General features: G+C 34.5%; 2 pseudogenes; both read left to right on the plus strand.

Annotated features, from left to right (window-relative positions):
* The first annotated feature begins 17853 nt into the window (after positions 1-17853).
* LOC149200182 (protein FLX-like 2 pseudogene) lies at positions 17854-18527 on the plus strand (annotated as a pseudogene).
* A 277-nt stretch (positions 18528-18804) lies between these two features.
* On the plus strand, positions 18805-20079 carry LOC149200183 (serine/threonine-protein phosphatase 5 pseudogene; annotated as a pseudogene).
* Positions 20080-25180: the final 5101 nt, after the last annotated feature.

Here is a 25180-nt window from a genome sequence, read left to right on the forward strand (position 1 = left end):
TTCAGCTTATTCATTCCCACTTGAGAACCTTGAGAACCGTCAGTTTTGTTCATGTGCAAAGAAAAGCCAATATGTTAGCTGATCATCTGGCGAATGAAGGCGTGTTATGCAAGGAAACTATATCTGGCACGACTGGGAGTCTATACCCTCTAGTAAACTGAGGGAAGGTTGTCATCGACAAGTGGCCAAAGACATAGAGTACTTCCAGATCATGAATAATGAGCAGGAGGAAGACTAGCGGGAGTAGGACAGAGTGAAAGCACTAGAGCCGGTTGAAGTGCCATAGTAAATCCTAACCGTTGATCCCGCAGTCAATGCTTACGTCATAGTCAACTATGGGGGTTGAGGATGTGATAAACAGTGTGCTTGTTGAAGGGCTACAGGCCATAGGATCTGATGGTTTTTGACATCGAATGGATATCGGGTTTCAAAATGATCAGAGGTTAAGTTGAAGAGAAAACCCAAAATCTTTATAGATCAAGGTTTTAATCTATATCGGATCCATAAAGTGGGTAAGTATCACGCAAGTTTCCAAAGCGATAACTTGAGGACCATCAAATCAATTGGGTGTTGATCTACGGTGCAGGCTCACCATGCAACTCGGTTGATCAGAGTGATTTTCATCCATCTGATTAAAGGTAAGAGCGACGGTGGATCACGGTTGATCAGAGAATGTATAAATCATTAGATTGAAAGTTAGATCAGCGGGGGAGATGGAGGGATAATAATTGGGGAGATAGAGTGGGAAGAATTGAATGAGAAGAATTGTAGTGAGATCAGCAGTCTGATCACTTAGGTTTATTTCCCAGGGGGCTTTTATGGTTATGTGTGTTAGGTTTTGGGCTCTCTTAACCCTGTTGTTTGTTGATCATCAACGGGTCTGTCTTTTTTGGGCTTTACACTTGTAAAGATGTGTACCATATGTAATCTTTTTTCGGTTAATTGAAGGTTCCACTCTTACTTGACCAAAAAAAAAAAAAAACTTTTGTGAATTATGATAGATATTAATTTACCTCATTTTCCTTTAATGAAGTTTTAATTTAATAAGTTTTTATGAGTGATGTACCTATCATCTTTTTTTTTTCCTTAAAAACGTTATTTTATTTAAAACATTCTTTATTCAATAATCTTGCTTATTTATTTGTTTAATTAGAAAATCTATTTAATTCACACTATTTTACAATGACTATTCAATTTTGATTATCATCACAAAATACCCACTGTGGTGAAAGGGAGGCCAACCCTTGTCACCTAGAACAGGAGGATCTATGATGCACAGTGATGTGGTCTCAGGTTGTCCTCGGTTACTAGGACGATTTGAGCACCAACATTTTTTGGCGCCATTGCCAACAAACAAAGATTAATTTTCATTTTCCTTGGTAACTGATTGAATGGTTAGGTTTGTGACCTATTGGTGAACAAGGTCATAACATCAAGCCCCATAAAAGTGTTTCAAGTGTATATCTTTCTTGTTTATTTGTTCACTTGGTGACTTCTTGATTTATAATTACTAATGGCTATTTTTTGGATTGCATCACATTTTTCTCCTTTGTATTTTTCTTAGACTACAGTATTTCCAAATGAGTTACCAGATATAGACATATGGGATACCTACCTACCCTGTTTTTGTGAAGATGAAGACGACGATATGATTGACCACCTACTCCTATTCCATGATTCCCTTCCTAGGATGGGGGTCGAACATGAGGACATACAGATGAAATTATTCATCATGTCATTGGAAGGTAGATCTCGACAGTGGTATAGGAAACTCCCTCCCATAGATATTTTATCTTTAAAATATTTTCATACAATTTTTTATGAACATTATGTAACTATGTATCCCTCTAATTCATTTGTTGGAAAAAAAAATTGTTTACAAGATGAACATTGTGATGATTCTCATTCATGATTTCAGGAAGATGGATCTTATATTAATGATGGAATTGTGAGTTGGCAAGATGACGGTTCTCACAAAAAATTCTTACCCTCTCTTGGTTTACCAAATGAAAGTTTAGATGGACTAGGTGTAACATCTAGTGTTGAATGTCATGAAAACCTTGAAAAATCTAATAGTTTAACCAGTAATGATAAATCTAATTTCTTTTCTTTTGATTATCCTAAGGGTAATGTTTATAAAGTTTGTAAAGTAAATGATGTTAAAGAATAAATTATACCGATAACCATATCACCATCACACATTTATGATTACGTAGATGAATCATCAGTAGTCGAAGATCTTGTTGTATCTAATGAGATGACATGTGGTGATATCTTTAGTAATTTTGATTTTGTCATATGTCATTGGATGTTTGAAGGGAAAGCAACATGGAACCCTTGGAACTTCAAAGGAAAGTTCTTGAACGGAAAGACAGACTTGGCACCATTGGCATCAAGAAATAACTAATTGATGTGACACCCTTGGAACTTCAAAGGGAAGTGCTTGAAGGGCACGACCGAATTGGCAACCTTGCATAAAAAAGAAACCACTGAAATATAATTAAGATAAGGCAATCATACTAATTCACATAATGAAGTAAGTGTGATTTTAAAACCAAGTAAACTAAATCAAGAGTAAATATTGGGGTAAAGGGGGAATAGGAAGAAATAAAAAATTGGAGCAATTAAGAACTCTACCCTTCCCACATTTGGAAAACCTTAGGTAGAGAATGTGCATATAAAGTAACTCCAAAGTACATAAGGTTTTAATAAGCAAAGGGGAGAAAGGGGCATAGAGTTAATTAGGAACATTACTCCTAGAATAGTCTAGTCTTATTAAGAAGAGAGGGTGGAGAATGAAAATAAAGATTAATAAATTAAATTAGAGAAAATTTAGAAAACCTCTATGTGTCAAGAGCCAACACAAGGATATCCATCTAAGAGTCAATTTGAGTTAAACTAGGATGTAGTTGGGGGACCAAATATAAGACCTATCAGTTGACTTGAGTAATGAACACAAATTAAGGCATATAAAAGGGGGATCAAGAGACATCTAGGAGAATAAATAGGGAGTCATGTTAGGGTGAGGGAAAATATTATTTTTGACTAAAAATTTAAGTAAAAGAAATTAAGAGAGCTTTGATCAGAGGGTGACACATAGGTGGGCTAATAATCAAACTTTTAAATTAATAAAATAGTTATTTTGCATGAAGTGCCAAGTATCCCCTATGAAGCCTCCTTTAAAAGAAGGAGCAAGCTATGGGCGAAGGGATATTTTTGGGCCCTATTGTTGGAAGGACAATATAATTTTATTGCCTCTGACTACAAAGACTATAGTGACTTTAGTGAGGTGAAGGTGATAAGAGAGGGAGCTCTTGAGCTAGGAATGTTTGCCTCCATTGGCTATTATTTCCTTTTCTACTTACAACCACATTACAACTCAATGGTCTGTGGGGAAGAAGAGTACCCAAGGAGTAGGTTGAGAGGTCAACCGGTGAGTCACCAACATTCTATCACGACACATTATCCTTCACACATGGATGTGGGCGACAGTAAGGGAGCACAAGCAACAACAAATCTGAGAATCAAAACCCCACTCCTTGGTAAACGATACCTTGTGTATTCATAAAGTTTGTTATATTGAAGTATATATAATGACTTGACTATAAAAGTGAATGTTATGATGGCTGAATTGCAATGTTAGGAGCTAAACAAGAGGCTCATGACCTCCCCAAAGAACAATTATGCTTCAAAACATTCAAATTATACAACCCAACTTAAAAGCAAGTCTTCTCTATCATCTTTAATTTATCCTAATATAGTTTTATTATATTAACTTAACACTCAATATAATTATATTAATACAATTCAAACTCATAATACATTTTTATTATGAACATCAAACATTGTTACAAACAAAAAAACATATATGTTTATGCCAATTAAACAATAAATTTCATTTTTTGGTATACCTTTTTCATAAATATTTGTAATTATTTTTTGAATTATAATGAAAAAAATAAATATAACAAAAACACAAAATGTAATACCTATTAAAATTGAGTGTAAATTTATATTTATTTATAATTATTAAAAAAAATAACCTTTATAAATATTTTTATTAATATTTGTAAGTTGAAAAAAAATGCAATAATAATAAATAAAATGATAATATTTGATAAAATTGAATATATATTTATATTTATTTATAATTAAAAAACAAATTATATCGTTATTTTTATTTAATGTACGTTAATTTCATATTTAATTAGTAAAAAACTAAATAAGTTTCTAAAAAACTAAACAAATCAATTCAACTTTAAAAATACTACTTTAATTAATTCAATTAATTTCATTAAACAAATTAATTTAATTTGGAAAAATACTTATGTCGTTTACAATCGGTTGATGTTATAATCTTAATATTTAAAAAAAAAAAAACATATAACTAATTTTCATATTTAATGAAAATATAATCCTCAGAAAATTTACTAAAATATCTTTTAAATATAAAATTGAAAAATATATGGAAAGCATATTCACTACATAATATTTTACTCCATTTCTTTCCCGCTTAAAAGAAAATTTATATTACAACCATGCATGGTTATAGTTTAGTCTGTCTTGTTTTAAATAAAGAATTGAAAACTTTAGTATCCATTTACTGTCACACTATTTTGCTTCAGCCTCTTTGCTACGCTTGGTCGCACTTGAAGTTCATTACACTTTTCAATGTATAATTGTCGAAGCATTGTAAGACCACAAAGCCCTTCTATACTTCTCAAATTATCACATCAATGTAACCGCTGTGAGTACACTCCTCTAAGATTAACTCCTCTAGGACGTTTTTTGTTTTTCCTTTTATTTAACATTTCATTTACACTATAAAGGTTGATGTTCTTTTAATAAAAAATCTTCACTCCATTTTTATTCTATATTTTTTAATTTAAAATATTTTTTTCTATATTTTAAAAAATTAGAATTGCACACGAGGGGACGCTTAATTAGTGATCGTCATATTATGAAGTATTATGTAAACCATAATATTTGACGTTCAAATTCTCTGTGGATTAAGCTAATAAAAAAAATAATTAAAAATAGAATTAATAAAAAAAATCATAAAACCATATAACTAATTAAATTCATATGACTACCCAAAATAAATATTTAAATTCATAAAACAACAACAAAAATAATTTAAATATTAAACTGATGAAATTTAAAAAAAAAAAGTGACTAAAATATTGTAAACAGATTTTCAAAAAAGTTTCATTATTTTAATAATTATAAAATTTGAGGTTGTGACAACCATGAGATGTCAGTTGACCACCAACTTGTGCAACACCTTATGACCCATTAATGTTACAGTTAGTGAAGTTGAGGATAATGATGATTTAGGGTGTAGATTGATCTAGGATGAGTACGATCTCACCGAAAATCCTATGTAATAAGATGCTAGCACATTGAGATGTAATGATAATGAGGATATCATGGGTGAAGGTTGTTGAGTTTTGTAGCTTGGGAGGTACTCCAAGCCCTAGGGTTCAGGGTTTTGGAGGAGTGGGCACAAAAAAAAAAAATTGTGGGCTTAGAACCCAAGGTGTGGGTTTTGCACCCAAGCTTGTGGGTATTCCCACAAAGAGGTTTTAACGCTTGGCACTTGGTGGATGTGGGGCACCCTTAGAGGAGCAAGGGGCCACTTAAAACACCAAGAGATGCCATGTAGTTTGGAAGATAAAAATTTATTTATGTGCTGGTTGGATTTGCTCAACAAGAAGTCAAGTCAGCTAGGGTAAAATGTGCTCTGAGGATAGTTCGTTGGCACCCTAAAGGAAACATATAAATATAAGTGACATTGAGGCAATTTGATCACATCCAAGAAGCATCAAATCACAAGATTACACATGTGTTTTGGGCCGCATATCAGGAGAAGACCTTAGCGAAGGAGAATAAGTCTTGTTTTGGCATCTTTTATGATTGTCTGAGGGCTGTAGAGATCAAAAGCAGGGACCAAGTTATTGTGGATAAGTTCTGGGCTGGTTTTGGCATATTTTGTGTGTGGGCAGACTTTTTTTTGCAGGTTTTATCCTCTGTAATCATTGGAGAGAGGGTCGAGTCCTATACCCTAGCTTGGGAAGGTGTTGTGAGGCCTAAAACGTGGTTGGTATTGCTCCAAGAAGGCAACGAGTAGGAGAAAAAGCAAGAAGGAAGGGAGCCACAACTCTAGAGAAGGTTTTGGGAGGAGAAATAAGGTGCTAAAGTAGACTGACATCAACCCTAACTAGGCTAAAACCTACAACAAGAAGGACAAACCTGGAACAAGGTATGTTGTAATGTGTTTCATGTGGATTTGTTGCTAGAGGATAAGTCCAGATTGGACAAAATTGGTTGGGTGTCTCAAGGTTGTTGGGGTAACAAGGAGGTGCTCAAGGGAGCCCTAAGTGCAGTCTTTTGAAGGACAAAGAGGACTTCTAGGAGAGGCAGATTGTTGGAAGCTCTAGTGACTGATCTTCAAAGGAAAAAAGAAGGAGGTCAAAGTGAGCAATTGGATCAACCCAAGTTAAATGAAGAGAAGCACATCTTGTAGTGATAGGTGGTAACCCTTCGACCCGAAGTTTGTATTCAGCGGAGTAGTGCGAGAAGGCATTAGAGTGAAGAAATCCCAAAGGAGGTAAGGAGCAGTAATGGGTTGAGATTTGTTCACAAACATAGTTGTGAACAACTCAACCAGAGTCTCTATGTGTTGATGTGTTGAAGGATTAATGATCAGCTAGAGAGCAGTTGGAGGAGCCATGTTTAGTGACCTAAAGGACTGAGACCATTAATAGAGGTAGTGCTACAAATTGGGAGCAGAAGGACCAATAGTTGTGTTCAAGATATAACAAGAGGAGTTATGATTATGCACTACATCAGTTAGACCATCAGTGTATCATGTTCCTATATTGTTGTACTAGTGGATGTATGAGGGCCATTACCTCTGGTATAGGGGCCCTAGACAGTTGTATTATAGTTTGTTAATATAACAAAGTAGGGTTGTTCAAAATTGTAAAAAAGTTGTCTACATTTGTGCACGTGTTGATTTACTGTTGTTTATATTCTACTGTGAAAAGTAGTTTGTTGTGGTATTTGGATTGGTAGTGTTAGTGATTCTAAGACCCTAACCTAGATTACAGTACTGTGGAAAAACAACAAAGGTGGTGGTCTAGAGAGATGCAAAGGGAATTAATCCTTTCCTATGAATGAGATTCAATAAAGGTTATAGGGTACAAAAATAATATTGACCATTCCATATTTTTTAAGCATACTTTGAATCATGGTAATTTTCTCAACCTAATCTAGGTTCTCTACGTGTTTGGTGGTCTCAAGCCACTAAACATGAGAGGTGTGATTCATAGCTAACCAAATCGAGCACCAAATGGTTGTTAGTTGGGGATATTGGGTAAGGAGTTGGATTTGAGACTCTTATGGAGAGGTGATAGTGGACATTTTTCTACTCTGGATAATAAAAGGGATATCCTACTCCAACTTAATCTTCTAAGTCAAATTATAGAGGGGATAACTTGCTCCATCTTGGTCTTTCGAGTCAAATTCCTTTGACACTAATGTCTGCATGAAGGCATAATGACAAAGTGAAATTACATAGGCAAAGGAGGCCAAAACAAGAGGCTCGTGATCTCCCTTGAGACAAATGATGCTTAGTGGCATTCAAATTATACATCGTAAGTTGAAGGGAAATCTTAGCAACAAAAGAGTTATTCTATTCCAACGTCCTTGAGTTTAAGAAAGCTCCATTGGTATAATTGGATCAAAAAGTTGCGGAAAAGCATTAGATGATTGTAAAACATATTCAAAAGAAAATGGAAGTGTGGTTTCAAGACCCATCCTTTTTTAAGACTTTAGAAACACAACTATACCAGATTACGCATGTTTACTAGATGGTAAAAGCAATGCTAACTAACATAATATTCTATAACAAGATATCATACACAAAATTGTTTATGATAGCTCAATGCTAAAAGAAAAATATATAGTAACCAGTGAACAAACCAACCCCTATAATATACCTTTCTTCTCTCTTCTCTAATTGGGACGAGAGACACTCTATATCCTAGTACACAGGAGATGCCTCCTAACGTTACATTTAAAAATAATAAAATAATACTTACATTAACAAATTAAATAATAGTAATAACAAAAACGAATAATGTATGCCATAAATAAAATACTTCAATTTTCACCTTAATTTTATATCAACTTTATATGGAAAGATAAAATAATTGAAAATAAAAATTTACTTTTTAGCATGAAGGGGATATGCAATTTTTTCACTACTTAATATGCAGAAAAATCTAAGGTGGGTTATAAATCAAATATTTCAATATGTGTATTGAGAGAGAGAGAGAGAGAGAGAGAGAGAGAGAAATTGTATTTCATTAATAGTTGCTTTCTAAAGAATTTGTAAGTCCTTGATGTTTATTTATTACACAACAACGATTTTATAACTAAATTTAATATTATCAATTTAAAATATCGAAACTAAATATTATTTATTACATAACAAATTACCTAACGGCTATTTCCCAACACTCTCGGTAGTGATGCATCCTTGCTATTTATTCCCTCAGATCTATTGATTTCTCACCTTGTCCTAAGGATGAACCACATTAGTTGGTTCAAAACGTCGACCAAATCCTAGCGATGTGATTAATCGAAAGACTGATATCAACATTATGGATCAAAAATGTCTTAGATCTAAAATTTAAAAACATATTAATAATAAAAATAATTCAATACCTATATATAAAGCTTTGAGATAGCTCAATTGGCTTTCCTACTTGTGTTAATATAGTCTTCAATTGATATAATTAAATTAATAAATTATCCAACTTCATAAGGCATTTTTGTTGCAAACAACGAACATATATTATTATTATATCCAATTTTAAGGTGGCAGCCATGTCATACACCAAATTGGTGTATGAGATCCCCTTGTTTGTGGGACAAGGGACCCACCTTTGCATTGATTTGACTACTAAGTCTACTAAGGCATACATACTCATCATACATTTTTGTTGCAAATAGTGAAAATATATGTTTATATATGTTTATGCTAATTAAAAAATATGTTTCATATATGTTTATGCTAATTAAAATATATGTTTATTTTTTTAAAAACATTTTTCATAAATATTCATAACTTTTTGGGAATATAACGTAAAAAACATTTAAGTTAGAATATATTTTATATATAATGTATATTTATATTTATTTATTAAAAACTATTTATTGATTGGTATAATTAAGTTATAAAATTATCCAATTTCATAATACATTTTTGTTGCAAATAAATATTTTTCATAAATATTTGTAATTTTTAAGAAATATAATGTAAAACACATTTAAAATAAAAAGATAATGTATATTTATATTTATTTATTAAAAATTATTTAACTTTTATAAATATTTTTATTAATATTGTTAATTGTTTCTAGGAAATATGATATAAAAAATATTTAATTTTAAAATAAAAAATAACTAAATTATAATATTGGTTAAAACTAAATAAATATTAATATTTATAGTTATATATAATTATTATTATTGATGATGATGGTGGTGGTGGTTAACATCCACTGAGACCAAACTTTGGTCTATCGGACCTAAAGAAACGAATTATTTAGTTTGATTTAAGATTTTATTCCTATGCTCAAAAAGCTTGGAGAGAAGCCTCCCGAGCTCACTGTAATTTTGACAACGTAAAAGGCTAGGAAAGTCACTATTGCAAAAAAGATTTTGAAACTGAGATCTAATGTGGTGGTACACGGGGCACTCTAAGAGGAAGTGATTTTCATCCTCGATGTTCAAATTCTCACAGAGATGACGATTCCTTTCCATCCATGGTGTTTTAGGAACTGCCCAACGACCCGTTTCACTATGAAGCTCATGAGAGTCTGTTCTAATCTTGGCTATATTAATTTTATTATTTGAGCTAGTTAAAACAGAGAGATACTTTTGATCTTCTAGGGTGGGGTTGCTAACCTCCTTATAATATCTTAATTTTCTTTTAGCTGCTAAATCTTTCTCACACCACATTTTTTCTTTGAACTTAGAAGTAACAATATTTTTAATGTTATTAATGTTTTGCAATGCAACATTCTCGTCGATCTCTCAGTGGTTTAGCCAGGCCCTAGTGTCTTTATACCAACCTCATTTTTAGACTTAGGTGGTTTTGACTGGAATATAAATCTCGCTTAGGAAGTCTATGGTCTCCTATTTTATTGAGATTGTGTTTGCACAACAGAAGCCTAGCCATAGCTAGGCTCTCGATAGGGGAAAGACCCACTTCTATAAGGAGAATAGGATAGGGTGTGTTGCTTTTAATTTTGAGGTTATACGTTATAAAACGCTTCTGGATTTGCTCAATCTTTCTCCAGGATTCTCTGGAGATGCTACAACCCCAAACCTCACATCCATATAAGATAACTGGAGTGATTAAAGTTTCGAAGATGAACTTCTCTCTATCCCACATTACAAGGTTTGTCGTTTTACAATTAATTTCAAGACCAAAATAAGCTTTCCATCCCCCATTAATCCTTTTCTCAATGCTATAGTTCCAGTTGAGCTTATGATGAATATAATTCCTAAGTACTTGTAGGAAGACACTTTCTCCAAGTTACTATTGTCATACATAAAATTAGCGTAAGTGTCTTTATTGGATTTGATAATCATAACTTTTGTTTTGTCAGTGTTAACAATCATACCCATGGTAGAGCAGAAATCCTTAAGAAGTATAAGTTGCTTCTCAAGATCAGATGGGCACCTTGCGAGAAGAACAATATCGTTAGTGTAGAGAAGAAGGATGATGACTATCCTAGCTAAGATCGTGCCAACACATCCTACTTCCTCTAAACAACCTTCTAGCTTGTAATGGAAATGAATGACATTTTCAAGACTCAATAAAGTGCCTCTAGTTGATTATCATGATCTATGTCATCTAAAATTAACAAGACATGAGATGGTTTGAGATTCTTTTCAAACATCCCTATGCCTTCATAAATGTTATTTATATCCACTTCTCTTTGAGTCAGGCCCCTCAGAAGCTCCCTTTGCACCAAATGTAATGCCTTTTATTTAACATCTGCTAAAAAATAAGATGTATTGTACTTCGAACTCATTCTATTGAAATGTTCTAAAGCCGACTATACCCGCAACCTGGATTTTTCCGGTGTGTTGTTGCTTCAACACTGTAGGTTCAAAATTCGTGAATTTGTCCTCTAAACCATTGGGATGTCTAGCCACATACAACCTTGGTTTTCCAATCATTTTACCCACACGTTTAATGATCTTATCTATCATGCGCACCTCGTCACTAGATATTCACCCAAAAAACACCAACATAAAATAAATAAATAAATGAAAGTTATTATGATGTAAATTTCACAAAAAATACTAGGATAGTAACTATATGCCTTCATAGTAACCTGAGCACACAAACTGCACTTAAATGAATTATTATTATTATTTTTTCTTTAAGAGCTTCATTTCTATTTTATTTTGAAACATAAAATATATAATTAGAACAAAACTATAGAGGCTACATGGTTGATTTACCTCCTTGAGAAAACCAGACCAATGAGTGTTGAGAGATGAGTTCAAAACACCCCCTTAATTAAAGAGCTCAGAAAAATAGTAATTTTACTTGTTAGTTGGGAAACTAGAACATACAAAGCATTTAAGACATAGAGTAACAAATCAAGTTCAACAAAGTAACTAGATGAATCTGCCTTGTAGGAAAAAGTAACTAGGACTTTGCCTTGTAGGACACTAGGTTTGTCTTAAGATAAGATATGATAATATAGTGGAGACATATAATAAATCTAGAACTTATAAAAATGGAAATAAAACTCATAGTTGAAAAAGATGGAGTTAAGGGTGAGCACATATATACCCCTTTTTAAAACCCATGTTTTGTGATATGTAATTAAGATAGATAATCCTAGAATGGTCAGCGTGGGTATTTTAACAAAATTCATTTGATGTAAATATTAATTTTTATTAAATATATTGCTAAAACTAAAGAAGAGACCACCTAGCATGACTCTTAATGCTCGAGTGAACAGTTGTAAGGGGGATCTAGGAAGTTTCCTACCTTACCTGAATTCAATGTACTAAAATTATGGTTTGATATTTGAACCACCCAACTACTAGCAATTGTGGGAAGGAATTATGGAAGTCTTACTGAGCTACTCTAGGAGTAGGGACTCCATACCCAATGTGGAGACTTCTAAGGGACCACATAGCTCAAGGAGGAACCCCAAATTCTCATGTTGGGAGCATGTGTGGGGCAGAGTAGGGTAGAGGATAGTGGTGAGTAGTGTAAGTGAAATGTGTGCAAAAGAGAGAGAGGTATGCCAGTGAACCATTAGAACTTTTGAATAAAAACCAGAAACACATGTGGGTTAAAAATGTGACTTTGCTTGGGGGTGACAAAGAATCATCTAAGTCACACAAACCTATGTGAAATTATGGACTACCCGATTAGTGATGGAATTCAATGATGAATTTATCATCCTAAGCTAGAATTCCAAATGAAAATGTTAAGAAATATTGTTTAATATATGCACAAAAAACACTAAAAATCACTCCCTTATGCTCTGTAGACCCAAAGTGGTCACATGATGAGAGATAACAAGACCTGGCTCTGTGGTTGAAAGACGATCTAGGAATCTTTGTGTATGAAGGAGAGTATCCTTCATGTCCTTTAACCTAATTTCCATCTGTAGAACTCTGAGAGAAGCTTCCTCCTAAGCCATCAAATCTAGCTCAATGGTGGCTAGTGGAAAGAAATTTGTAGTCTAGTTGTGCCTACAGTTGTGTAGAGAGTGGCTCTAGCTTCTTCAGTTTCCAACATACTACTTTTGTTCAAATAAGTGTATAAACCTTTGTCTATTAATGAAATGATATTGTTATTCAGTGTTTTATAACTAGTGCTGAGTTGGAATTTGATCTTAGGTGAATAGTTGAATATTGAATTTGGAAGGAAATTGAATATAAATATGTAATTTATTCTTAAAACAAGAGAAATCCTAGAAATATCAATGTATCATATTGAAGATTTGATTAGAAAAGTCTTCATAGAACATCTGAATAACTCATTAAAGAAATAATCAATGAAATCATGAAGCCTATAAATCTATTATAAAATTAATGTATAGTATGTAGTTGTTGGTACAACCATGGAACATAATACATGTTTAAGTTGGAAAACTTAAAGAGTTTTTAGTTGTCACAAAGTGTAAGAGCCTTTTTTTGGATTCTCCAACCTCAAAATTATCATGTATGCAGGCACTAGATGTAACATGATGCTTAAATGTCTCTAGAATTCTTGGTGGTGTAATTTGTATTCTCTTTCACCTAGATAGGAGTAAAGTTACATAGATGAATATAAAATGTAAAATAAAGTATTAGCCTTAATTTCTCATCAATTATCTAATTGGAAGAGTTGATCAAATTTGACGTATTTCACATAGAAATATTTTAATAGGTATTTGTTGAGACATTCTCCCTCATTTGATAGAAATTTTATTGTTTCTCCTATATTTTTGGTGGGCAAGAGTTATCCATTGCCTGAAAGAAGGAATTATGTTTAGATATAAATTTATTGTTTTATCATGTAAGAGTTTCTGTGGAATTTATGCTTATGAGATAAGCTCTTACTTTATCCTTTCATTGCAATAATAATTACTTACTTCATTAACATAAAGATATCCATATTATTGTTTTAATACTATGATAAGTCTCCTCCACCTTAGAAATTATACTAAGTATGTCTTTGTAGAATGATCCATGTAAAGGTAAGTCTTTGTTGGATGATCCATGAGGGAGTACATCTTTGTGGGAAAGTTCTTCAAAACCTACACCCTCAACTTGCATAGTTAGAAAATAGACTAAGTATGGACTATGTAATTTGCGCAATGCAAAAAAATGTTGGTGCAAATTGGTTATCACTGGAAAATTGTGGAAGTGTAAGTAATGGCAGTGAAAAGTGTTGTGAAAAAGATATTTGCACCAACATAAAGTGAATATTAAAATATTATATAGTTTGGAAGTGGGAATGAAAGAAATATTAAAATAATATTTGTTCGGGAAAGGTGGTCCAAACATATTGTTTTGGAAATAAATAGTAAATAATAAGACATTCTCTAACTATTATACTTTTTGAAGTTTTGGGATGGAATCCCACAAAATGTTTTTGATTAAATCATGATATTTTGTTATTTAACATGAGTTTTTTACTACATATATGGATTCAACATCTTGAAAAACTCTTGGAACACTCATATTGTGGAGAGTTTACAGCTCAAACTTGTGATTCAAAACAATCCTTGTAGGATTCTAAGAAAAATCCACTAGAAAACTCCAAAACATAATATGGGTAGACAATGACAAATAATCAAGTTCACGATGAAGAAAGCCAAGAAATTGATAATAAATTATCATTTATTTACTTTGAAATTTATGTTGATTATTTTAAATGGACATGAAGTAATAAAATAATAATGTTAAGGGAGAAATGTAAAAAGGCCTAAATATAAAAAATAAAGTAATTCATGAAAAAAAGTAAAGAATGACATGGCCAAAAGACTCTAGTGATAACAAGCCACACCCTTGAAATGACATGTGTGATGCACGAGCATTGGCTCAAGTACCAAATTATATCTATGTTAGCTTAGGGGGTTGCTGGTATTACTAGGAAGTTGGTTTCCTAGGGTCGATTAAATGTATTTTTTATAAGTTATTAATAGATTTGAATTGTAAGTGTTCTCGAATGTTTGAGAACCTGATTAGATCTAGTCTGGTGAGATTTTGTAGGGATAAGAAATCCTAATTTAGGTGTTAGTTAGAGGTTTGTGGGTCATTGGGGATATCAAGATCTAGTTGAGGAAAAGGTGGAACTGAATCATAACCGGTTCAGAATCCTGGGTATAGAAGATATATTCGAAGAATGTAACAGAGGGGGGGAGAGATTAGATTTTAGTTATTGTTTTGTAATCCTAGGGCATATGATGGATCAGAGGCCATTAAATTAGAAGATCAGGCCGAGTAGACACAATGAGTCTCATTTTGTAATTATGTATCGATTTATATATATGCACATAAATTAATTTCCAACGTATTAGTGTGTTTCGATATTGTCTTGTGGTTGTAGTCTGGATGTTGTAAACCACCAACAGAATGTGGATATACATTTGTGAATCCAACATATTGGATAAGCCCAATAAACCAAGGCACGGATTTTGATTGCTTGCTCTGGAATAACGACCAGACATAGTTGTGCTACAGTTGCAATTCCTATAAAGTGGGGTTGTTGGAAAACCTGAAAATAGACTGGAGAGTGGCCGATATTGTATTGTTGGTCACTATGGTGGCCCTCATTTGGGGGTACATAGTTGGATGCAACACCTTCCGCAAAGCGAGACAAAGGAATGCCATGGACCTCTGAATCCATCTGAGGAATCAAAGCAGTTGTCGCAGTCTAGAAAAGGAGTCGAATTATTAGACCAGGGCACAAATTGGTAGGTTGTTTGAGGTCGTGCTAAGAGCAATTTTTGAAACCGAGGTACTCAGGCTCGCATTTGGGGTTTCTTGACCAACCTCTGGGCCAAGCATGCTTGTCCAAACTTTGCCAAGCTGAGAGGAAACCTGGGCATATTCGCAAAGGTCGATACTGTATCACTGGTGTGTGGGATCAGTGAAACATTGATTGTAGTAGGGCCGAGGGTTTATTTGATGAGGAGCTGATATGTATGCAGGGTTGAAATTAGATACAAGACTGAATTAGAAGTGACGGTTGTAGCAACGAATGAGTATCAGATACACCTGTTTCGATCCTAAAGTACCAAGCCATAGGCTTGGCATCATTTTTGGTATCAGAGCGGGGAAAATATTTCCTGCAGAAAGGAGTTTTTGCATGCGAAGAAAGAAGAGTGTGACCAGCCAAGGTGACAGAGCTAGTAATCAGAAAGACTGGCAGGACAAAAAGACAAACAAGCATGTTTTGTGTGCAAGGGTTCAAAGGTTGCATAGGGAGAAAGCAGGTCTTGGAAAAAGGCAGAAGCTGACAGTAGCAAGGAGGTAAGATAGCAAAGATGGGATGTGATTAATACTCCCAAGGAAAAGTTGCAGAGGGAAAATGGCCAAGGACAATAGAGATCAAAGATAACAGAGATGAAAGATAGCAGAGAGAGCTGAGAATTTCATTCTCAAGGGAGATTTTAAATCCGAACACATAGCAGAACAGAGAGGAGAAGAGTTTTACTCTCAAAGAAAGAATTTGCAGAAAGCAAATAATTTGAGACAGTCCATGCAAAATGCAGATGGACATGATCCTGCAGGGATCATAAAATATATATATATATATATATATATATATATATATATATATATATATATATATATATATATATATATATATATATATATATATATATATATATATATATATATATATATATATGATGATATTTTGTTTTAACTAAGTTGATAAACTGTGATTGAAGGTTTTCAGTAGCAGGCAAAGGGAAAAGCAGAGCAAAGAAAGCACTCTGAAGTGGCAGTGAACTTGAAGAATCCAACAAGAGATTGGACAGAGAGGACAACTGAAGTGTTCTCAAGGGAGAGTGAGAGCTTGCAAAAGCCTAGAAGGAGCAAATATGTTGCTCAAGAGAAGGTTCCAGATAGAGGACCGTGCTTACCAAATGACTGAGTGAGGAGAGCTTAGTGAGGTAAGATTGCAGTAAGGAGGACTTGCTATTGCGGAGGCTTGTTGCAGTGGAGTGAGGAGCTCATGAAGAGAAGATGAAGACAAAGATGATGGAAGATCATTGCAGAGGTTCTGAAGAAAGCCACTATAGAGGAAAGGATGCCAAGACAAAAGGCATGAAGAGGATGAGTCAAGAGGAGCTTGACATGCAACTTGCTGACATGAAAGCAAGATTGGAGATATTGACAGAGCTGCTACAAGAACCAGAAGACTAGAAAAGAGGATGGACCTTTCCACTAAAAGGAAAGAAGGTGATTTGGTACTCATTATAGATGAGGTGGAAGCAAAAGGAGATTGCCTTATGGACAAAGGAACTCAAATTCTTTGAGTCAAGGATAAGAATTGAAGATGTCACAAGCAAAATTATTCAGAGGAAAATGCTTGAAGAAGCAGGAGAAGCAGATGAAGTTATTTGCAAGCCAGAGGAAGGAATATCTCTGGATGATGATGAGGAAGAGGTGAGATTGTATGAGGGTCTCGAAAGTTTAGAAGAGAACTTGGATCAACATACTGAAATGTTAACAGGAAACCTTGAGGAAAGCTCAAGGAGATATTCTGAAATGGTGATGGGAAGACTAGAAGGAAATTCAGAGAAACAGGTTGAACCGGTGATAGAAGAATTGAAGGAACACTCAACACAACATACTGAAATGTTGTTTGAGACACTGAAGTCTCATATTTGTAATACTAATTCAAGTGTTAATGTCAATTATGCAGGTGAAAAAGGACAACCAATGAAGATTGTCAAAGAAGTTCATGAAGAAGAGACTATGTTATCTGAAAACATAGTAAAAGATCATCATGTTGTCATGATGAAAGGCATGATTGATTCAACCATGGGAGATGTTGAGTTGATCAACCTGAAAAAGATACCTCAAGGAAGAAGACATGAAGCAGAAATTCACCTAGCGAAAGGTGAAAAAAGGAAGAAGAGTTGACAATGACAAGAAGTCAACAACAGGATCAAGGAGAAGAAGAAAGAAGCTCTCATCAAGAAGCTAATGTATGGGAGAAGGAGCTAGAGTTGCTGGAGAAATGGCTAAAAGCACCAGTACCTGATGAAGACTGCAAGATATCTTCCACATTTCTTCCTCAGTCCTTGTCACAATCGACTGGGAGAGGAATTTGTAGAGACAAAGAGATGGCTAGTAGAGGTCACATGCCACCCCCTTTTGCTAGACACCTTCAAGGCCCAGGCATGGGGCCTGAGATATATGGTCCAGCCATGGGACCTCCTGCAGGTCATCATCCTTTGGATATGTTACCACCACCAGAAGTGTTGGAACATAAGCTTACAACACAAAGAGTGGAGATGCAAAGGCCTACAATAGAAAACCAAAGGTTAGTTGCAACACATGGAGCTTTGAGACAAGATCTTGTTATGTCTCAACATGAACTGGAGCGATTGCATTTGCATATTGCAGCTATGCAGAATGATAAGGATCAGCAAATTAGAAGTTTTTTGGACAAAATTGCAAATATGGAGGCAGATCTCCAGGCTAGTGAATCTATCAAGGCAGAGTTGCAACAAGCTCGTTCTGGTGCACAGAGTCTTCAATCAGCTAGACAAGATTTAAATGAGCAAGTGCAACAGCTAAATCAAGAATTGCAACGAGCCCATGCAGAAGTTCAACAGATTCCTGCTATGGATACAGAAGTAGAGAGCTTAAGGCAGGAGCTTCAATGTGGAAGGGCTACATTCGAGTATGAAAAGGCTGCAAGCAGTAAAGGAAGCAGAAGCAGAGGAAGAAGTTCACAACTATGAACCAGGGCAAGGAAGCATTATTAGAATAGATGATGCAGAGGAAAAGCTTGAAAACTCTTTGAAGGAGTTAAATCAACACACTGAAGTGTTGATGAAAGAAGAAAGTCCAGAACAACAAGTTGAAATACTGTTGAAAGGAGACACACAGTCTGAATGTGTGAAACAAAGGAAGATGCAGCTGGACAAAAGCAACCAGCTAAAGCAAGAAGGAAGAATTAATTAAGAAGACCAGCAAGAAGATCTACTGGAAATAGAGATTGAGAACATAAGGAAGCTGATGTTGAAGCAGACCAGAAGGCAAAGGTTGGCAGCATCAGAAAAGGTGATCAATCAAGTACTAAAATATTTTCAGCAGGTTAAGAGAATTTGTCCAAATGATCCTGATGCCACCAAGAAGCTTAAAGAGACCGAGACAACAATCCAAAAAGTTAGACTTATTGAGGCCATCTCAGTGAATGATCTTGAGAATCATTCTGTTGTGGATTCCATTGATTTTCGTTCAATATAGGTAGAGCCCTCTAGAATAGAAGGAGAAAATGTGACATTGGAATTTATAAAGAAAATGATGGATGACTTCAAGAATCAGAAAAATATACACATAAGGTATGCATTTCAAATATTATTGCAAGTAAAGGATTTGTTGGAGGTGATGCCATTGCTGGTTGACATCAATATTCTGAATGGAAAGCAATTCACTGTTTATGGTGACATCCATGGTCAGAATTATGACCTTTTGAACATCTTTGAGATTAATGGGCTTCCTTCGGAGGACAATCCTTATCTTTTTAATGGTGATTTTGTTGATCGAGGATCATTTTCAGTTGAATTCATACTTGTGCTATTCACATTCAAGTGTATGTGTCCAACTGGACTCTATCTTGCAAGAGGAAATCATGAAAAAAGGAGTATGAACAAGATTTATGGTTTTGAGGGTGAAGTCAAGTCCAAGTACAGTGAAAGCATGGTTGAGCTTTTCGCTGAAGTGTTTTTTTGCTTGCCTTTGGCTCATGTCCTCAATGACAAGATTTTTGTTGTCCATGGTGGTCTTTTTAGTGTTGATGGTATAAAACTGGATGATATCAAAGAAATTGATCGATTCCGAGAGCCACCTAAAGAGGGTCTGATGTGTGCAATACTTTGGAGTGATCCACAGCCTCGTAAAGGGCGTGGGCCCAACAAATGAGATGTTGGTTTGTCTTTTGGAGAAGATGTGACCAAAAGGTTTCTCCAAGAAAACAATCTTGAGCTGGTGGTCAGGTCTCATGAAGTTAAAGAGGAAGGTTATGAAATTGAACATGATGGAAAACTTATTACGGTTTTCTCAGCTCCAAACTATTGTGACCAAAGAAGGAAGATGAAGCAGGAAGAAGCTGACATGCAACAGAAATGGAGGAGCAGAACATATGGACAACTCCAGAACAAAGTCTGGGATCCAGGAGGAAATTTTTTCTTTTTGAAAGCACATGATCAGGAGATCATGAATGTTTTCAAGTGTGGGAGTCTGATGCAGGAGCATTGGCTCAAGTACCAAATTATATCTATGTTAGCTTAGGGGGTTGTTGGTATTACTAGGAAGTTGGTTTCCTAGGGTCGATTAAATGCATTTTTTATAAGTTATTAATAGGTTTGAATTGTAAGTGTTCTCGAATGTTTGAGAACCTGATTAGATCTAGTCTGGTGAGATTTTGTAGGGATAAGAAATCCTAATTTAGGTGTTAGTTAGAGGTTTGTGGGTCATTGGGGATATCAAGATCTAGTTGAGGAAAAGGTGGAACTGAATCATAACTAGTTCAGAATCCTGGGTATAGAAGATATATTCGAAGAATGTCACAGAGGGGGGGAGAGATTAGATTTTAGTTATTGTTTTGTAAGCCTAGGGAATATGATGGATCAGAGGCCATTAAATTAGAAGATCAAGCCGAGTAGACACAACGAGTCTCATTTTGTAATTATGTATCGATTTATATATATGCACAGAAATTAATTTCCAACGTATTAGTGTGTTTCGATATTGTGTTGTGGTTGAAGTCTGGATGTTGTAAACCACCAACAGAATGTGGATATACATTTGTGAATCCAACATATTGGATAAGCCCCATAAACCAAGGTGCAGATTTTGATTGCTTGCTCTGGAATAACAACCAGACATAGTTGTGCTACAGTTGCAATTCCTGTAAAGTGGGGCTATTGGAAAACCTGAAAATAGACTAGAGAGTGGCCGATATTGTATTGTTGGTCACTATGGTGGCCCTCATTTGGGGGTACATAGTTGGATGCAGCGCCTTCCGCAAAGCGAGACAGAGGAATGCCATGGACCTCTGAATCCATCTGAGGAATCAAAGCGATTGCCGCAGTCTAGAAAAGGAGTCGAATTATTAGACCAGGGCACAAATTGGTAGGTTGTTTGAGGTCATGCTGAGAGCAATTTTTGAAACCGAGGTACTCAGGCTCGCATTTGGGGTTTCTTGGCCAACCTCTAGGCCGAGCATGCTTGTCCAAACTCTGCCAAGCTGAGAGGAAACCTGGGCATATTCGCAAACGCCGATATCGTATCACTGGTGTGTGGGATCAGTGAAACATTGATTGTAGTAGGGCTGAGGGTTTATTTGATGAGGAGCTGATATGTATGCAGGGTTGAAATTAGATACAAGACCGAATTAGAAGTGACAACTGTAGCAGCGAATGAGTATCAGATACACCTGTTTCGATCCTAAGGTACCAAGCCATAAGCTTGGCATCAATGTGGCATTGGTTTCCAAATCATCTACTATTTTTCATATATATAAACATATTGATATAGCAATAGTGTAAAAATCTTCTAAAAAGCATATCTTAATGTCTCATTCTTAAAATGATACAAATTGCATATCACTAAGAAAACTCTTGATAAACACAAACAATGGAGACCTAAGAAATGAGGTCTGAAGTGATTACGAGAAAGAAAAAATTTAAAGTGGGCAATGGGGAGTGCAGCGATTACATAAACCATCCGTAGAGGCACCGGTTAATAAATTAAAGAAAAAATGTTTTCTCCTTCAGGTCATGAACCTTTGCGTGTGGGGTCCACATTGTTAATGGTCTACCGGATCGAATCTTGATCTGTTTGCGTGTGTGACCCACAATGCTTGCTTTTCCATCTTCCCGTGCAGCTCAGAGGGCTCACCTGCACCTTCCACATGTCGTGAACAATGCGTGAAGGAGACGTCGGCATCATCCCAAAAAGCACACTACGTGGAAAAAGCAGAACCCAACAAAATGGTTGACCTCGAAAGCATATTGTCTAATGTGAATCTTATGGACTACAACTTGACACGCATCTATTCAATTGGACGACCCCTCACACGTGTCAGTCAAATTGATATCTGTACAAATTTTCCAACTAAAAGTGTTGCATACGGAACAGGATAGTTAGAAAAAATTAATGGGAAATACACACCTTTCACATTAAGCAAGGTAAGGTTGGAAACCTCATCCATAACTCTAATTTGTATTATTAACTATTATTCACTTGAGAAAATGAAAAGTTATAATTGAATAGTAACAATATTTGAGGAATAATTAGAATAAGGATTTTGAAATTAATTATGGTTTTAAAATGTGTAAAGAGACGCAGATAAGATTGTTAAATTGTGATAATTTCAAAGACATATGTACATTTGAATTTAATATTTTAATATTATTAGTTTTTCAAGAGAGAATATAACATTATTTAATAAAAAAAATGAAAACTACAATCTCAAGTCATTTATTCATTAACTTTGCATGTCAATATGAAAATAGCACAATCAAATTGAGAATAGAGGGCAATTTCTTCAAATAAATAAAATCTTAACTTAATTACTTAAATAGAAAGCTAAGTTATCCAATAAAATTGTTCACTGTTTCATTTTGAAATATATTTTTACTTATTTATTCATTATGAATTGAATTGAATGATTTTAATTTATATAAAAAAAATCGTTATCTTTACCTCGTCCTCTAGTTCTCAGGGCTCCTTTGGGCTGTAATGGTTAATGGTCGATAGCTATGTAGTTGCACTGGTAAGTGGAGGCGTTGCATTGGTTAGTGATCCTTACTTGGCAAGCCGTTCTCTCTACACCTTGGTGAATTATCTTTTACTTTGGTTGTGGAGGTTGACAGTGGGGTTTTGGGATATGGCTTTATCACCTTTGTTATAATTGTTCCTTTTTTGTTGTCGAGTTTTTTTGTTCCTTTTGTTACTTGGAGGATTTGGAAAGTGGATGAAAAGTTACAATTTAATAGTAACAATACTTGAGGAATAGTTAGAATAAGGATTTTGAAACTAGCGATTGCCCCAAAAGGTGAAAAGCGAGGCCTATATGATTGTTAAATTGTGATAATTTCAAAGGCACATGTACATTTGAATTTAGCATCCAAATATTATCAGCCTTTCAAGAGAGAATACAACACCATTTAATAAAAAAAAATGAAAAGTGCAATCTCAACCTATTAATTGATTAACTTAGGAGTGTCAATATGAAAATAACACAATCAAAGTGAGAATATAGCGTAATTTCCTCAAAAAAAACTTATCTTAATTACTTAATTGAATCAATGAATAACTATAAAAATGGATGAATGGAAACCTAAGTTAGCCCAATGAAATTGTTAACTGTTTCATTTTAAAATATATTTTTACTTATTTATTCATTATGAATTGAATTGAATGATTTTAATTGATATAATTTAAAAAAATAAAAAATTGTTATCTTTAATCAATTATGAAATTATCCGTAATAATAATAGAATAGTGAATTTATTTATAAAACAAATGAATTAATCTATATTCATTTTAATCTCACATTCATTAAGTTTCTAAGAAATATATTTCAACTTTAATATTATTTAAACATCTAAGAAATATATTTCAACTTCAATTGTATTTAAAGTGAATTTTAACCTATTATTTTTATATGTCACAGTGCTATTAATTTATTCTGGCAAGAATAGTTCAATATGACTAGGGAATTCTTCTACAATCCTTCTAAATTATAAGTGTCCTTGAGCAAAACCAAAACTCTATAATAATTTACATTCAAGTAAATTATCATACTCTTCTTGTGTTCGAGAGTCGAACGTTGTCTTCGTTTCGAGCTGGTGCAAGCTGAGACCATAATCTTTAGTTTTGTTCTGATCTGTTCACCTAAGATCAGCCGGGTTGACATGGTAAAAAACAGGGATAATTGGAGCCCCAGACTCTCGCATGAGGAGGAGTTCATGTAAACACCAACGGGATTCTGCATATTTTGGTGAAAAGACGGCAACATGGACGGAGGCGTTTCTAATTACAGCTTCTAATTGAGAAGGAAAAGGTAGTCCTTCCTGCAAATCCTGTTGATCTAAAAAGGGTCTCAATCCACGTAAATGAAGAGCACAGTAGAGATGGCTGGCAAAGTTCTTCTTCACTTCCCCACGATGGTTGATAAACGCATCCGAAGATCTCTGATTTTCCATTTCAATTTCTTCGATTTCACAGGGGGTTTGGGTGCTCGAGAATGCAGGCGTTGGGTATGCCATTGGCAATTGTTCGACGATTATACGAACGGAAAGAGAATGATAAATTGGGTGCTGCAAAGCTCTGGATGGTCAATGCAGAGGGAGATGACGACTTTAGGAGGTGCAGATGTGGGGATAAATTGCAACGGCAAGAAAGTGGAGAGTTCAGAGATTACATAAAGGTCCCTTGAGAGTTCAGAGATTACATAAAGGAAAATATTTGATTTGCAAGGCGTGTGGGGTCCACATTGCTAATCATAGACAGGCTGGAGTACTTATGCCTTTGACTGTGGGACCCATAATGCTCTGCGCTCTTTCATTTTGCCGTAATTTAATTAGTTGGAGGAATTGCTCTGAAAGTTATGGAAATTCCGATTATATTTAGAGAAAATCTGGCAAGGATTTTTGTAAATCCAAGTTATAGTTGTTAAACTTTAAAATTTTAAGTGTTTTAGACATTTGTGATGGTGCTGGATCTATTTCTACCATCAAAAACACGATTCAAACACTGCCTCTACAAAAAATTTTGAAATTTTTTAGCCCAGATTCCAGCCACTTTTGCCGTCCAGACAATTCCTCCGCCTTTCATTTTACTTTTCCATCTTGCAGTGCAACTTGAGCGGCATACATATACCCAGAGGTCTGCATCATCCCAGAAAACACGATGCACGTAAAAAAAACAGAAAAACAGAAAGCGACAAAATGGTGACCTCGAAAGCATGTTCTCCACTATGAATCTTATGGACTACAGCTTGACACCCATCTATCAAGCCCTCACACAGGTCAACCAAATTAATGTCATTACAAATTTTCCAATTAAAAAGTGTTGCATTGAACAGGTTGCTTAGAAAAAATTAATCGGGAACTTTCACATTAAGTATCGAAGAAATTAGTGGGAAATACACCCCTTCACGGGGAATATTGAAAACCTAACCCATTAGGGTTATGTTATTTTGTATTATTAAATTATTATTCATGTGAGAAAAAAATATCAAAAGTTATAATTTAATAGTAACCATATTTGAGAAATAGTTAGAATAGAGATTTTGAAATTATTTTAATTTTAAAATAGTAATTCTTTTTATAAAAATTATTAAAATTTTAAATATTTTTATTAAAATAATTTCAAGTATTTT

Source organism: Pinus tabuliformis, chromosome 2_1 (assembly GCF_031772625.1).
Source record: "Pinus tabuliformis cultivar Carrire ecotype Pingquan chromosome 2_1, CPIR1, whole genome shotgun sequence".
Lineage (NCBI taxonomy): Eukaryota > Viridiplantae > Streptophyta > Pinopsida > Pinales > Pinaceae > Pinus > Pinus tabuliformis.